The sequence below is a fragment of the Puntigrus tetrazona genome, chromosome 1 (genome assembly GCF_018831695.1).
Source record: "Puntigrus tetrazona isolate hp1 chromosome 1, ASM1883169v1, whole genome shotgun sequence".
Lineage (NCBI taxonomy): Eukaryota > Metazoa > Chordata > Actinopteri > Cypriniformes > Cyprinidae > Puntigrus > Puntigrus tetrazona.
Genome location: NC_056699.1, coordinates 25,377,895 through 25,384,065, shown reverse-complemented (window position 1 = coordinate 25,384,065; position 6,171 = coordinate 25,377,895). Strand labels below are relative to the sequence as shown.

Here is a 6,171-nt window from a genome sequence, read left to right as displayed (position 1 = left end):
CGGCATATAGTATTTTAGGATGAACGACGATTTTCAAAGTCAGGTTCAGACCTGATTTCCTTGTGCAAGCAGCGCTTTCAGCCGAGCGATCTCTGCCCGCAGTTCTCGTATGAGTCTAACGCTGAGTCCTCATTTATTGTGGGTTTGTTTATGATGTTTTTGGCACGGTTAGCGTAGCGCAGCGTGCTCAGAGTCTCGCCAGAGCTGACGCCCGCAGAGGCGATATAGCTGCTATGGAAAATATTTGAGATCCTTCAAAATACGCAATGCACGTAAACATTTTAAGCAAAACTAAAATAGCGATTAATCGATCCAAAAGAAAAGTTTTAGTTTACAAAATATGTGTTTTTCAAATATTACCAAAGTACAAAATATGGCACAGTATATTTATGTATATATCAATACACACATCAACAGTTCATTTATTAATGTGTATATATTTACATAACTTATATTACATAGAAATATATTTGATGTACAAATATAGCATATCTTAAATATATACAAACAGTACACACACCTATACTATGTAAACAGAAACTTATTTTGGATGTGAATGATTGAATAATTATATTGCATTTTAATACATTATATATTTGAAAAACAATTGTAATTTCCAATAAAACCGATTAAGTGCCATAAAAAGTAAAATAAACATCAAATAAATAAACCCAGAGTTCTAACCATCAAGTAAAAGTTAATTTATTAAAATAAAGTAATTTTCCTTCCTTTTGTCTGTATGAATTACATAAATATTATATTCACTTCATAGATCCTGAAAAAAATAATAAAAGTGTCTTGTGGTTCCTCACCACTCGCGATCATGATGGTCTTTGAGTTTCTCCCAGACTGTCCTTCAGGAGCCACGTGAGCACTGAGTCTCTGTAAGGAACAAACACCTGCTTCTTCTTCAAATGACTGTTCCCTCCTTCCTGTGACAGATCAGCTTCAAAGACAGAAGGAGCCATCAGAACACTGATTAAAAGAGGCCAATCACACCCATCTGTGCCCACAAAGCGCTTTTAAGAATTAAGGTTCCTCTCACCTAAGGCGGAGATGACGCTTTCCCAGGGTGACCAGAGATTTGTTGATATTGCCGCCTCTTTGAGCCGGACACCGGTGGCCCCCTGTGGCGCCGGCCCTCTCACTTCCTGCCAGGTCCACCAGGTGAATCTTACTGACCGTCTCGCTCGGCATCTCAGCGTCAAACTTAGCCTGAGAAGCAGGGAATAAAAAGATATCAGCACATCACGGGTTCCTCGGCGGGTTGGGCTCGGGCTAATTTAGTCTACGGCAAGGTGTTACAGTCACCTGTGTGAAGTTGATGGTGAAGATGGCGTGTGAGCGACTGCTCGCGTCTGCTCATGCCGGTGCTGGCCAAGCAGCGGTTGATGTTTCCCGCCTCCATCAGCTCCTCCACGTCACTATAGTTCTGCACCAGGTGCTTCGACAGGTCTGAAGAAATCAAAGAAGAACGTACAGCAACGACGTATGAAAACTGACACATGTTATATTTACACAATATTTTTTAATGCTACTTTTTACTCAGAATTTACACAACTAATATATATGTAATGTTTACTTAATAGTACAATATTTAATCAATGTTTACATAATGCTGTGATATTCACACAATATATGTAAATATTGCTAATGTTTGCTTAACGTAACAATATTTACTCAATATTTATGTAACGTCTACAATATATGTATTCATAATGTTCATATAATCAATGCTCCAATGTTTACTCAATATCTATTCAATATTGTAATGTTATTGTAAAGGTTACATTTAACGTTTACATAACACCACAATATTCAGTGACACTTAATATTGCAATATTCACTCTTATTTATTCAGTATGCAAGTAATATTGCATTAATATTACAATATTAACATATCATTTATATAATATTTGCAATATTTACATAACATTGCAATACTAACCAGTACCTAACATTACAACATTTACTTGCTGAATTTTATTTTATTTAGTTTATTAATATTTATATGAATGCTTTTGCTTTTTATTAGAGGAGCATCTGTTTCGCTGTAACGCTGAAATTAATTTTTACCTTCTACATAGGGTCCCTCTTTAGGATGCTCTCTGACTCTGAGGTTATACGTTTTCGCCATCTTCCTCCGTAACAAGTCCCGCACCCGTTCGTTGTAAATCTCCAAATAGCTGCCAGCATGACCGAAACGCGACAGTTTTAGTCGTTGCTTTTATTTCTGTGCATGCACACCGCCTTTATTAACTCTCTCTACTAGCAGCATCAAACAGAGCGGGATTTTCACATACGACTCCTCACCTGACTTCCGTCGGCGAAAAGAGGCTTCATCTCTCCGAGTCATTCCCGAAATTCGACTGAATAGTCCTTCACAGATCCGAGGGATCAGCCCGACGTCACCCTGCAGGCACAGCAAGTCATCATCAGAGCCGATGTTCAGCTCGATAACTCCACGAGCGGTCAACAAATCAACCGCTTCGGAGATTTAGAAAGCAGGTTTTAAATTACAGAACAAGCCTCAGCAGTGTTTTTAAGTGGTTAAAAAGGCTTACAGGAATGCCCATCATGGTGTGCGACTTCCCTGATCCAGTCTGGCCGTAGGCAAAGATGCAGGCATTATATCCTTCAAATGCAGCCTTTAACACATCCGTGCCCAGCTCCTTAAACACCTGAAATCACACACAGTTCAAGCCTGGGTTATTACGGTACTTACACATGCACCAAAACCTAAAAAGTTAATCATAAAGTCAGGATATGAGATCAACCGCACTGTTGGTAACAGCTTTTATGCTTACAAACCCTTTAAGATCGGGATTGGTTTAATCTGCCTCAGGGAAACCAGCCCTGAATGCAAACATTTTCGTTTTACTACCTAACACAACACCCAAGACTGTTATTATGAGCATTGAGTAACAAACGCTAAGAGGATTACCTCCCTAATGAGATCTGATTGCTTTATAATACACAAACGGTGCTGGAGTTATATAATTAAATGTCCACACTATCTATATTTTAATGATATTGCATCGTGAAAAGCATGAAGATATTTAGCCATTCATTCTTTTAAATAAAAATAAAAAAACAAATAATAATAATAATAATAATAATAAAATAAAAATAAATTAAATAAATAATAAATAAATATATATATATATATATATATATATATATATATATATATATATATATATATATATATATATATATATATATATAAGAATTTGTCAGATCCTTTTATTCACAGTGACTTGCATTGCAGTCAGCAGTCTCTGGTTTAAACATTAACGCTAAAATATTGTTAGAATTGATTTATTTCGTGACTCAGTTTATACTGTCTGCTTGAGTGAATTTACAGCTATTTGCTTAAAAAATATTTTTAAAAATGATATAATATTAATATTTTATTTTTGAATATCTATTATTGTTTTTTTTTTTAAAGCAATTAAAATGTCCAAACTGTTCGTATCACCACTGACCTTCTCTTGTGAGACAAAGCTGACGCTTTTACAGTCCAAGAGTCGAGGAGAAATCATACGTGAAAGTCTTTGCTCTCTCCCTTACAGAGTCTCCAGTCACTCCGTCCGGTATCTGATGTAAAAATAGCACAAGAATTAAATTAGATACAAAAAAATAAATAAAAATTGCCGCTTTCATCTGTGGTGCTCTTTCATTTAGAAAAATTCGATGCTACACACTTTTAAGTTGGTGATGGTGGTTTTGTTGCCTTCCATTTCGATGATGCATTTGGCAGACAGGTCTTTCTCCCTGTGCCAAAAATCAATACTACATTAATAAAACATACATTTATGCACTTCATTTATTATTCACACAAACAATGTAAATCCACAGCCCATAAGCATTTACTCTCGAGGAGACAATTTAATTTAGACCTATCAACAGATCAAACTAGGTGTCTATTTTCGACCTGATGCTTTTATGAGCTGTTTAAGACCAAACGTTATTATTATTATTATTATTATTATTATTATTATTATTACTACTACTACTACAATACTAGTATTCAGCATAACAATTAAGAGCAAAAATACTTACAAATATTTTACATATTAAAAATATATTTTTGATCTCATTTTTTAAACTTATTTAGTTATTTTGACGCAATATTGTAATGCACTACTTTTAAAAGTCATTTTTAAAATTAATTAATGTTTAAGTCTTAGTACACTCGCATTCACAACACTGGAAAATATTCATTAAAATATGTTGGAAATAAAGGCAAAAATATATATAATATTTATATATTGTTATTTTACATTCATTTTAAAGGCATTATTATTAATATGATGATAATCAAATATATATATATATATATATATATATATATATATATATATATATATATATATATATATATATAAAAAGGATTTTTTTTTGACTATCTATAATGCATTTAAAAAAAGACTTGATTTCACTTTTAAGAACAGGAACAATATAAAATCAAATAGAACTGAGGTTTTTTTTCATCTGTTTGGTTCTTTATTTAGACTCAGTACCAAACCAGAGCTAGCTAACTAAACAGACAGCGTTATGGACGTGCTGCCGCCCAGAAGATGCGGTCAGAGCCGCGGCGCAGCGGGGAAGCGGCAGCTCGGGACCGCCGGGTTCGCATCTGACCCGCGTCATGACAACTTTCCAGATAAACAGAAGACCGATACACGCTTAATGCTAACACTAAGAACTAGCGCTCGCTGGTGTTTCACGCGCATTTGATGTCTGCGCCTTTCACTCCGCAGATGTTACGCAGATATGTTTACGTGTTTGTTTATCGGTTTGTTTGCGTGTTTAAGACCCACTCACCGTCTGTTCATGGGCCGGACCTCACTGCCACCCGGACCGATGCCATGACACATCCCTGAGCACCACACACACACACACACACACACACACACACACACACACACACACACACACACACACTGTCTCTCTCTCTCTCTCTCTCTCAGTCACTTAGTTCTCATAGGTGACTGACACAACTCCGAAGGATGCGTCTGTGTCCACGGAAAACATCGCAGCGTGTCCGTGAGAGGAGCTTGCGGCACTCGTCTAGCGCTCGCTCAACAATCACGTAAGACTAATTTGTCCGGGACGCTGCCGTTCAGTTCGTGTTATTTTCCCGGAGTGATTCAGAGCGTCTGCTCTTTGCTGGAAGCAGCGCGGGATGCAGAACACGCAGCACACGCGACGCTGCCCCCTGTAGGCCTGGAGGTTTTCCCAACAAAACCCGCCGAGTCGCATTCCCGGGGGGTTAAATACACGTTTTAGGCGGCGTTCCACTGTTTATTACAGTTTTTCTCAATTGCTTTGGCTCAATTCTCAAATGAAATTTTAATTTTTCAAAACAATAAATTCAGATCTCTAAACAATTAGCTTCTTGTTCACATCAGATTAGAATTTCTTATTGATTTGAGCAAATTGCAAATGCTTTGGCACATGTGCGCAAACAGTAAGTACAATTGTCTGCATTTTTGCACAAAAATTAATTGCATATGGCTTGTTGATCAAAACTGATCAGACGATTCTCACTTTAACTGTCAAACTCTTCATAACTTTTCAATCCTTTTTCATTGTGTAAGCCATCACACTCAAAACGATCCATTCAGTTATGAAAAGTTAGTATACATACATGTATATTCTATAAATATCTGTCATTGACATTGTTTGTAATGTCTGATATTTGGCTAATGACCTCTAATTGCAACACAATTTGAATCAACCAATCAACCAATTAATTCAACCATGTAACCCATCAAGTTTGGGAGCATATATATGTAGATTGCCTACAGCACAATCACTACCATTTTTTTTTTTTTTGGAAAATGGAGGACTTCCACCAGAACCAACATTGTTAGGGGAGTGGTTTGCTGCACATAAAAGAATAACTGTGGAGTTCCTTCCACCGCACTCTCCATTCCTAAATCCAATAGAAGAGTTTTTTCAGCATGGAGGTGGGAAAGTATATGATCACAGACCACAAGATCAGATGTCTCTGTTGAATGCCATGAATGCTGCATGTGAGGACATCACAGCTGATCATTGCAGGGGATGGGTACGGCATTCAAGGAGATTTTTTCCCCGGTGCATTACAATGGAAAACATCAGATGTGATGTTGATGAAAATCTTTGGCCTGACCAACAAGA

General features: G+C 36.7%; 1 pseudogene; it reads right to left on the bottom strand.

Annotated features, from left to right (window-relative positions):
* The window catches only part of LOC122349079, a 17,816-nt pseudogene extending 12,851 nt beyond the window's left edge, over positions 1–4,965 (bottom strand).
* Positions 4,966–6,171: the final 1,206 nt, after the last annotated feature.